Genomic DNA, 9,751 nt, shown 5'->3' with positions numbered 1-9,751 from the left:
TGTTCTTTGTCTGGTGTGGAGTTCATGGTTCTAGAGTTTGTGGGCTGTCCTGGGCTTCTTGTCCTCATGTCCCTGAAGAACTCAGCATGATCTCATCACTGAGAGACTCTAAGTGACTCACATTCATTGATTCTGTAGTTGTTCATTCAGTTCATTTATTCACTCATTCATTCATTGCTAAGATGTTAAGTCAACTTCTGAGTAGAGAAGATCATTTAATTATCCTGCTTAAAACCCTTCAGAGATTTCCCATGACACTTGGTATAAAATACCCATGCCTTTTAATTTTTTTTAAAGATTTTGTTTATTTATTAATGAGAAACACACAAGCAGAGAGAGAGAGAGAGAGAGAGAGAGAGAGAGAGAGAGAGGCAGAGACACAGGCAGAGGTAGAAGCAGGCTCCATGCAGGGAGCCCTGCATGGGACTCCATCCTGGGTCTCCAGGGTCAGGCCCTGGGCTGAAGGCGGCGCTAAACCGCTGAGCCACCCAGGCTGTGCCATGTCTTTTAATTTTTAACTCCAGTTAACAAGGCTGTGTGCGATCTGCCCCCTGCAGACTTGGGGATCTCTTGTGGGGATTCTCAGCCTCATGGGGGAGGGCCAGTTCCTTTGCCCTTTGCACACGGGTCTATATTCGGGACATTTGAATGCTCTTCAGGGCTTTGTACCTGTTCTGCCTGGAGTGCTCTCCCCATCCTGGCTCCTTCTCAGAGGAGGACCTCCTGCTGATCCTGACCAAAGCCACCTTCCATGACCCCAGAGGTCACTCTTCATCACAGCACTGACTCTACTAGCCTGTTAATGTGTGGTTAGTCTGCATATGTATTTGCTTGCTGTTCCTTGTCTCTGTCTGTCACTAAACTGAAAGTTCCATGTGGCGCAGTAACCTCTGTCCCCCAATGACTAGAACAGTGTTGGCTATGTATGTTTGGTGAATGAATGTGGACCTTGATTTGGATATATTTTAAATGGTGAAGTGCGTGTGCCTTCCTTTTGTAGATGTCTCTACCTCCTCAGCTCCAGGAAAATCTGGGCTAAAGAAAAAGTATGTCATGTATGAGTGATTTAGCTTTTACAGGGAGGGAAGCTGGGTGCTTCTGACTGGAGTGTGTCCAAGATGGGTGTTTCTCTCGGCATGGGGACATTTTCTGACTTGGCTGGACATAGCACATTTTTTCCTTGGGCCTGACTCCCCATACAATAATTTTGTATCTTGCTTGAGTCCATGGGACTCCCTGAATCACACTCTTTATGGCCAGAGGAGATTGCTGTATTTGCTAGGGTAAGAGATGTCTCTTCTCTTTATAAGAGAGATATGTGGGCATGCCTCTCTAAGCAGTGTGGGATTGGATGTGGGCAGGCTTTCCTGTCGAAAATGGAGAATGGATGACCAACCCTGGAATGCTTATGAGTTGCAGGGAAGAGGAGGATCCCCCTCAGCGCCGAGTAGGGACTACGTGGTTGCTGGGGGCAAGGTACACCTGGCCGGATGACCATCAGCAGGAAGACAGCTGGGACTGGTTCTAAGGAAAGCATCTCTGTCGCTTCCAGGAATCCACACATGCTGGTATGTTTAGGGTGGGAATGTCAGGGGCCCTACCCTCCAACAAGCCCTCAGCAGCTCTCTCCTGTTGCTCCCTTCCTTCCCCCAAATCCTGGCTCTGTCCACTGAGTACTGGCATCTAGCTGAGGGCTACGTGTGGGAGAAGACACCATTCCTGCCCTCAAAGACTGGGCAGTCTGCCTGGGAATCAGAACATGGGTGTGCAAAGCAGCCAGTGGACAGAGTTCAAAATTCAAACATAACTCTGCCTATGTGGTCTCATCCACTCAGCCAGTCATCCACCTGTCCTTTATGGGATACCTCCTGGGTGCAGGATACTTCCTGGCTGCAGTGCTTCTGGCTGCAGTGCTGGAAAACTCGAGGAAGATGAAGCTGCCCTTCTGGAATCTACATTCCAACAGAAAGAGAGACCACAGTCACAGAAATTAATCCACACCTAGGATAGCAGGTGGTAACAGGTGCTAAATAAATAGGGTGCTACTGTGGGGCAAAACAGGAGATAGCTACTCTAGCTGAGATGCCAGGGCGATCTCTGGGGAGGCGACTCAGAAGCTGAGATCTAAAGGATGAGAAGGAACCAGCCAAGGAGGGATTGAGGGGGAGAGTATTGCAGGCAGAGGCCCTAGCAAGTGTGGACTTTGGGGCAGGAACAAGCTTGTGGTGTGTGAAGAACTGATGGAGACCGGCGTATGCTGAGAAGTGTTCCCAAGCGAGGTGCAACATTTGGACAGGCAGGGCATGTCTGTGTAACATTTAGCATGTACCTCGCACATACACTGTAAACCTTGTATGTTACACCTGGTTTAATCCTCCCACCAGCTCGGTGAGGTGTGTACTGCTGTCCTCTTGTCCTGCAGAGGAGGTGGCGGAAGCTTGGACAGGTGAAGCCAGTTGCCAAAGGCCACGCGACAGGGCACGTGGTGGAGTCAGATTTTGAACATCAGTGTGATTCTAAAGCCCAAGTTTGTACCAACTAGGTGATTCGTCTCGCAGTGTGCGGGAGAGCACACCAACTGCACATACCTGCAACCTGGAAAGGGACAGAGAAGGGAGAAACCAGAGGAAACTGTAGTCATGGCCTGAGGCTGTTGGAGGATCACGTGGAGAGGTTTGTGGGTAATCGCAGGGCTGAAAAGTCCTCATTTACTCTCAGAGTCCATTGCTTTTGTAGGAGTTGGCTTCCTATGGAGTGCCTGAGCTGTCCAGAGGCAGGAAGCAGCTCCACCTGTTGGTGAAAGAGGGTGACGGTCGTCCGACCCAAGAGGACCCATGGATCCATGGTAGTGTTTGTCAGCCCCTGGGTGCAGGCCTGCCCTGGATGGGGTGGGGTGGTTAAGGGTGTGCAGGAGAACCTGGAGTCCCAGCTCTGCCTCCAGCACAGAGTGCCCAGTTGAGAGGTCCAGCTGCCTGCTCCGCCTCTCCTCACGGGTACTGGTGGATCTCAGAAAATAAATGGAAGCAGCATGTGTCAGAGGTGAAGGATCTGCACAGGCTTGAGAAACGTGGAGAGGCTCTGGCAAAGCAGCAAACCTGAGCAAGCATATGTTTTTGCATAGGCTGTTCACTGCAGTATTGTTTGAAATACAAAAGGTGGAAATGACCCATGTTAGAGGAGCCGGAAATGAAGTATGTTGCATCCATATAAAAGAATACTGTGAAGCTGTAAGAAAATAATTAAAAAAACCTTTCTAGGTACCCATGTAGAAAAGTATCCAAGGTATATTAAGAGAGGAAGACAAGGGGCGCCTGGATGGCATAGTCAGTTAAGTGGCTTCCTTTGGTGCAGGTCATGATCCTGGGGTCCTAGGATCAAGGCCCACATTGGGCTCCCTGCTGCTCAGGGAGCCTGCTTCTCCCTCTCCCTCTGCCTGCTGCTCCCTCTGCTTGTGATATTCTCTCTCTTTCTCTGTCAAACAAATAAATAAAATCTTTTTTTTAGAAAAGAAAAAATAAGGGCAGACTAACAGTATATATAGTATGCAATTACATGTGTATATATATGTATAAAATGTATATAAGTATATTGTTTTATAATATATATAAAATAAATAAATATTCATCTTGCTTGGCTAAACCTAAGAAGACTCTGAGGCATGCTTGGAAAACTGTTAACACAGTGGTTGCCTGAGTGAGCATGTGGAGATAGGAATGGGAGGGAGACCATCTGTCTTAAAATGTACCTTTGGAATATTTTTTAATTTTCAAGTTAAGTATATTATTACATATTCAACTTAGTGGTTTTAAAAAAGGAAAGTTAGAAATAAGCAAAAATAGGTTGGAATTCTGATTCCACTGCGGCTCAGCACTGCTTCTCCTCCCCTGGGCCTTTGCAGCCTTGGTTTTAGAGCTGATAAACCTTGGTGGATCAAGTGGGGTCCAGAGTTCTAGAATCTGAGAACTTTTATGGGAAGATTACCCACTGAATTGGAAGCACTGTAAACCTTGTATGTGTAAGATAACTTGTTTCTCAAAGGATTCTTGTTAGGCTTTGTTACTCCATATTTTTTTATGTTTTGATATCAAGATTCACCAAGTTGCATTCATAAGATTTTTGTACTTTGTTGTAATTAGTGATGAGTCCAGGTAGTTATTTGTTTAACTGGTGTCAAATTATTTACTGAGCACCTATTAGGTTTGGATATTGTGCTTATTCCTGGGACTGTGCTTATTCCCAGAGAAGCCTTGGTCTTAGGTTCCACCCTTGGGGGCTCACCATATAGAAGGAGAGCAGGGAGCTGTTGGGTGGCCCCCAGTTAAGGAGACACTCAAGCCTGCCTGACAGAACTAGGAAGGCTTCAGGGAGGGGGGAGTCCTTACATGGAGACTCAAAGCATGAGTGGTGGTAAGCAAACGTTCCTCCAACATATGTTTTGATCCAACATAGAGCACCAATGAGAAATGGCTGAGTTGGTTTTTTATTGTCAGAGCAAGTGTGTTTTATTTTTCAAGCACTCTATGTTCATTTCAAAAAAGAAACACATGGCTTCTGCTTCTTTTTTCTTAGCTTCCATTAAAATTACTGTAAGAACTACTTTCTCTATACTCTGGTTGCAAATAGGTGGTTGTTGCTTCCAGTTTACAGGTCATAATGCAGCTGGCAAAGCCTCTGATCTTTCCGCCCTGCCCTGCCCTGCCCTGCGGCTCCCTGCATCCTAGGCCTGGCTCTGTCCACCACAGCAGCTAAGACACACTGCACCATGACTAGTGCCAGCGCCTTGGTCACTGGGGACTCAGCTTCTTATTATTATGCAGTGTGTAGTAGGGGAGACTCTTAGGATACCAGGGTATTGATCCCCTACCAAGGCCTCATAACTAGACTGTGTTCCCTTTGTGACCTCAGTTTACCTGTTTCTGAAATATGAGGGTTGGACAAGGGGACTTGCTGAGGCCTTCTAGATCTTACCCCCTAGAACCATGATGCTGAACACATGGGAAAACTCATGACATATCCCAGGTAATGGGGTCCAGTATACTCAGGTGTGCGTGGCCTCCTCCATCTTTCTGCCACAATAAAGACAATCTTTCATCTTTACTGAGCTCAGTCAGGGACAGTGTGGCTCCTTGAAAGAACATTTGAGAGGAAGCTGGGGACAGATCTGGGTCTAGGTTGAGGCCTTTCCCCTTTCAGGCCTCAGTCTCTTCTCTTGGGTCACCAAAAGGCCGATGGATGAGGCCCTTTCTAGGTCCAGCTTTATCAGAAACATCCCTGGCCCTTCAGTGGCAGGTGTAGAGACTGCGTCCTTTAGATCTGTCCCCCCTACCCTGGAATCCTGATATGCTTTTCTGAACATCTCGTGGGAATGAATTGAAGCTGTATATATATAGATATATATACACACACACACACACACACACACATATATATATATATATCCTTAAAAAAACCCTGCCAAAATCTTAGAGGTCCCATAACTAAATTTCATGTCATGTTTAACAGAGATTCAAAGCATTCACTTATTTTTTTTAAAGATTTTGTTTATTTATTCATGAGAGACATAGAGAAGCAGAGACACAGGCAGAGGGAGAAGCAGGTACCCTGCGGGGAGCCTGATGCGGGACTGGATCCCAGGACCCCCAGGATCACGACCTGAACCAAAGGCAGACGCTCAACTGCTGAGCCACCCAGGTGCCCCTCAAAGCATTCACTTATTAAACGTAGATCAGAGGTGCCATAGCATTCTGTTTTGGTATTTTGTCCTGTTGAAGGCCTCGGTTTGGCTTTTAGGAGCTGACTTGTGGCCATGGTCCCTGGTGGGACCTGGGCAAGCCTTCACGGGGCGACTTTTCCTCCAAAGGCACAGTGTTGAAAGGGTGAGGCAGAGGAGGAGAAGGTGTCCGTGAACTTGTGGGTGAAGCCTGTATTTGGAGCGTTTCCCAGCTGTTGGGCTCACTCTGGGACTCCCGCGTCACCTCCCGGGTGCTGTGTGAGCAGCCACAAGGTGGAGCTCGGCTCCCGTCTCCCAGAGGCATCTGCTGGCTCTGGGAAGCCTTTTCCAGACTCCAGGCCTGGGAGGTGGTGCAAAGGACTTGGAAAGAAAAGTGCTGAGAAGCAGCCCCCCAGCCCCACCCGAGTCCCCTGATGGGGATGACAAAATCTCTGCCTTGAAGGAAATCCTCTCTCCTTGGCACCCGAACCAGCCCATTTGGCCCCGCCGTGTTAGGGGCTGTTTCCTTCCACCACAGGTCAGGGGATGGAAGCTTCGGTGGTGGGGGGGGTCCCCAGTTCCCAGAGGCAACCTGGGGCAGAGTCCGGCTCCCAAGTTCACGTTTTCCCCGGTACAGGTCCTCCTTGTATCATGGGGCTGTCTGTGCTTTCCCTATTAGTTGTGGTGTTGCCTCATTCCAGCAGGTGTCAGCAAACGGTGCTCCCTGAGATCATGCACTGTGGCGGCCCGTCACTGTCCCACCAGATGTGTAAAGAGGGAAAGAAAAGTATTGCTGTTAAAAAAAAAAAAAAAAAACCCTCTCTTCTTTTGAAAGAGGTAATATATGCACAGAAATAAAAGTCAAACAGTATGGAGGAGAGTCTGATGAAAAGAAAATCTCCCTCTGCTGACCCATTTGCGAGCGTCCTTCCCTGGAGGCAGCCTCTGCTACCAGTTACTTGGGGGTTCTTCCAGAAATACATGTATGTACTTGTGTGGGGAGGGAGAGAGAGAGAGAACGTGTGTATGTGTGTTTAATAGTTGGTGGTGTATTGTTTTGGATACAGAGCGCCCCAAATCCACTTGCTACCTTTCATTCCTCTACCGGCTGCCCCAGAAGCTAATCATTCTGGGCTTCATGGGGATGGAGGAGGCTCCCAGGCTGCCTTCTTTCAGCTGGGCTCTATCAGTGGCAGGCAGCAGCTGCAGGTGGTTGGTGGGAAGGGGGTGGGATTGGAGTATTTTTTCCCCCTATCTTGTGCCCTACTGGATTTCCTGTCTCAAAGGTTCTGTCCCATGATCCTCACCTTCAGCTACAGTCTGGATTGCTCCTTCAGGGCTGGGCTGCTGATGGCTCCCCACTGCTGCTAACCCCAGAGGACTGCATTATCCTACCCGACTTCCCTTAACTTTGCCCACATTTTAACAAATATTCTTCCAGGGGTGTGCTGACAAAGGTTTAATAACACACACACACACAGTCTCTCTCTTTCTTGGAAAAACCAAACCCTGGTTTGTAACATTTCCTGATTTCTGTGGTGTAAATTCTCCCACCACGGCTGGTTCCAGGCTGACTGACAATGTAGTTACTGGCTCATAAACATTCTGAAAAAGTCCCCATTGGCTCCCATGCACATCACTGCCTTTCCTTTATTGTTATCTTTAATTGCCCCGTTTGAGTGTGGCATCTATCTAAGGAGTATGGGTCAGATATTTTGTAGGGTGCCCAAAATGGATGGTTTTGGTAATAATATTCTATCAAACTTCTCTCCAAAACAGCTGAACCATTGCCACCTTCTGATCCCAGGATCCTTGAGCATGGTTTTTGCATATAGTTGGTTGATTAGGGTTATAAAGAAGAGATAGTCTGGAGTACTGTTTTTTTTCCGGGGAAGGAGGGCAGAGAACATTTGTTTGGAAACAGTGTGTGTGGGTACATCAAAGAGAAGGAGGAAAGTCTCCCACCTTCGCATCTCTGTCTAAGCTCCAAGTCTGTAGATCTTCTCTTCAGTGGGGCCCAGGGTTTGGAGAGGAGTAGGGTTGTGGGGGGTTGAGGCTGGAAGAACTTGGACCAGAGTCCAACGAATTTAGCTTCACTGTGGCTTTGCCACTTGCTGGCTGTGTCATTCTTTAGAGTTCCTGAGTTTTGGGTGTCACATTTGCTCAATGGGGGTGAGCATTCCTCTTCTCCAGAAAGTTTGACTATTCCATAAAAGAAAGCATGTCACATGTCTCAGGGAGGGCCCCGCACGTTTCAGCTGCTCTACAAGTGAGAGTTTTTGTGGTGGTGGTGATGATGATGATTGGCCCATAGTAGAGTTTGGGGCCCAGAGAAGGCAAGAGGTCTTGCCTTTAGAAGTTGTTTATTCTTCACAGAGCTGGTTTAGCCCTTCTACCTGGAAGGGTGTGTTTGGAGAACCCAGGCACCTAAATCTGTCTTTGGCTTTTATTCCCCTCCACTCAGGATGTGTATGCTCTTTTAGGACAAGCACATTCAGCCAGCTTCCACCGAGTGGCTTCTTCAGAAACCTGCCTGGCACCTTATATTGAAGGAATGCAGTTGAGGCTTGTTTGTGAAACTATAACATATGTATTTCTTTGTATTTAGAAACTTGATACATATATATATATTTGAATGTATTAATGTTTTTCAGAAATGAAGGTTTCAAGGTTCTGAAAACCAAACTGGTTCTAACAGAGTGGGGTAGAAAGTGTGGACTGCGCAACTCCTGAAAATCTTCCACTGACAGTTCGTGAACTTGCAAGAATGGTGTTGAGATGTGGAGGAGAAAAGGGATCCAACATTTCTTCCGGGGATTAAAAGTGAGTCCAGAATTGCAAGGACTCGGGAGAAAAAGGCTCTTGTTGAGCAACCCTTTGAATAACCGAGCCCCTTTCTCTCCGAGCGCTAAGTGTTGAGATGCAGCGTCCTTACTGCCTAGAAACCCAACAAAGACTGGCTTGGTGGTTGCTTTGAGGTTTCTGTTCTATGTAGAATTTTAACCATGAAAAGACACAAAGATTGGTTTCTTCTGAGTCCTTAACTGAACACCACAAAGAAGGACAATTAGCGGGGAGCTGGGCTGCTGTCTCCCACCAGCTATGCTGCTGCCGTCCGGAACCCCTCCAGGAGCCACGTGAAGTATGCCACCCAGCCCCTCTCTGCCTCTAGTGTTTGGAAATGTGCCACAGACTCAACCGTCCAGGTATGGAGATTGCTGGGCTCCAGAAAGGCCATGTGCTGTGCTGTCGAGAGAATGGGTCTTTATCTGTAGCCTTGTTGTGTCACTTGCTGCAAGTCCTAATCTGTAAAATGGGATAATCCTGGATTGAAGGCCTGCTCTGAGAATGAGGTGAGAGATGGTGGATAGTGTTGGCTTGAAGTATGGGCCCTATAATGGTAGTCATTTATTTAGTATTGTCATTCTCCCCATTCCAGGCGCTATGGCACACCTGTCCTTCTCCCTGACTTTTAGAGACCTCCAGACCATTCCCAGCTCCTTATCGTCTGCTGTACCCAAGGAGGTCTCCATGATTTTTCCTATTCGTCTTCTTGTTACACATGTGGATAAGAGGCCATGCCTCTGACCAGGAACAAACGTCTGCATCTCTCTGAACTCAGCTTTTGCAGAAATGAAGGTGTAGTGAGCTCTCTCCCCAGGGATTACTACGAGAGTTAATGTAGACAGTGGAAACAAAGGACGTGGCTCAGTGCCTGACCTCTGGCAGATGCTGATAAAGGCCCTTTCCTTGGCCTCCACCTGGAACCTGAGATGGAAAGGACAGAGTCCTTCCCACAGAGGCCGTGTGCTGACTATACACATAACTCAGGTGACTTTCTCGTTGCCTCACCTGGTTCATGGAAAGTAGCATAGTGAGCATGTGTGTGGACTTTGTGTCAGGACTCCTGGATTCAAGTCCTTTGTCACTTCCACCGAAAGGTATAAATTTCTCCAAACCTTGGATTACACATTTATGGAAGGATTTATAAAGAAGTCCATAACATTTAAATTGTTCCAGGGTGAAATGATGTAAAGGATG

The 9,751-nt window shown here is 47.5% G+C and overlaps 1 long non-coding RNA gene across 2 annotated transcripts; it reads left to right on the top strand.

Moving 5' to 3' along the window:
• The first annotated feature begins 1,433 nt into the window (after positions 1 to 1,433).
• LOC129494951 (uncharacterized) lies at positions 1,434 to 9,751 on the top strand. Of its 2 annotated transcripts, XR_008661434.1 has the most exons (4): positions 1,434 to 1,568; positions 2,737 to 2,845; positions 8,365 to 9,063; positions 9,150 to 9,751. It is a non-coding gene; the product is annotated as an uncharacterized LOC129494951 (long non-coding RNA). The 2 variants fall into 2 exon arrangements; XR_008661433.1 differs by lacking the exon at positions 1,434 to 1,568 and having other exon boundaries at positions 2,402 to 2,845.

The sequence above is a fragment of the Nyctereutes procyonoides genome, unplaced genomic scaffold, assembly GCF_905146905.1.
Source record: "Nyctereutes procyonoides isolate TBG_1078 unplaced genomic scaffold, NYPRO_anot_genome, whole genome shotgun sequence".
Taxonomy (NCBI): domain Eukaryota; kingdom Metazoa; phylum Chordata; class Mammalia; order Carnivora; family Canidae; genus Nyctereutes; species Nyctereutes procyonoides.
This window is presented reverse-complemented; position numbering and strand designations above follow the sequence as displayed.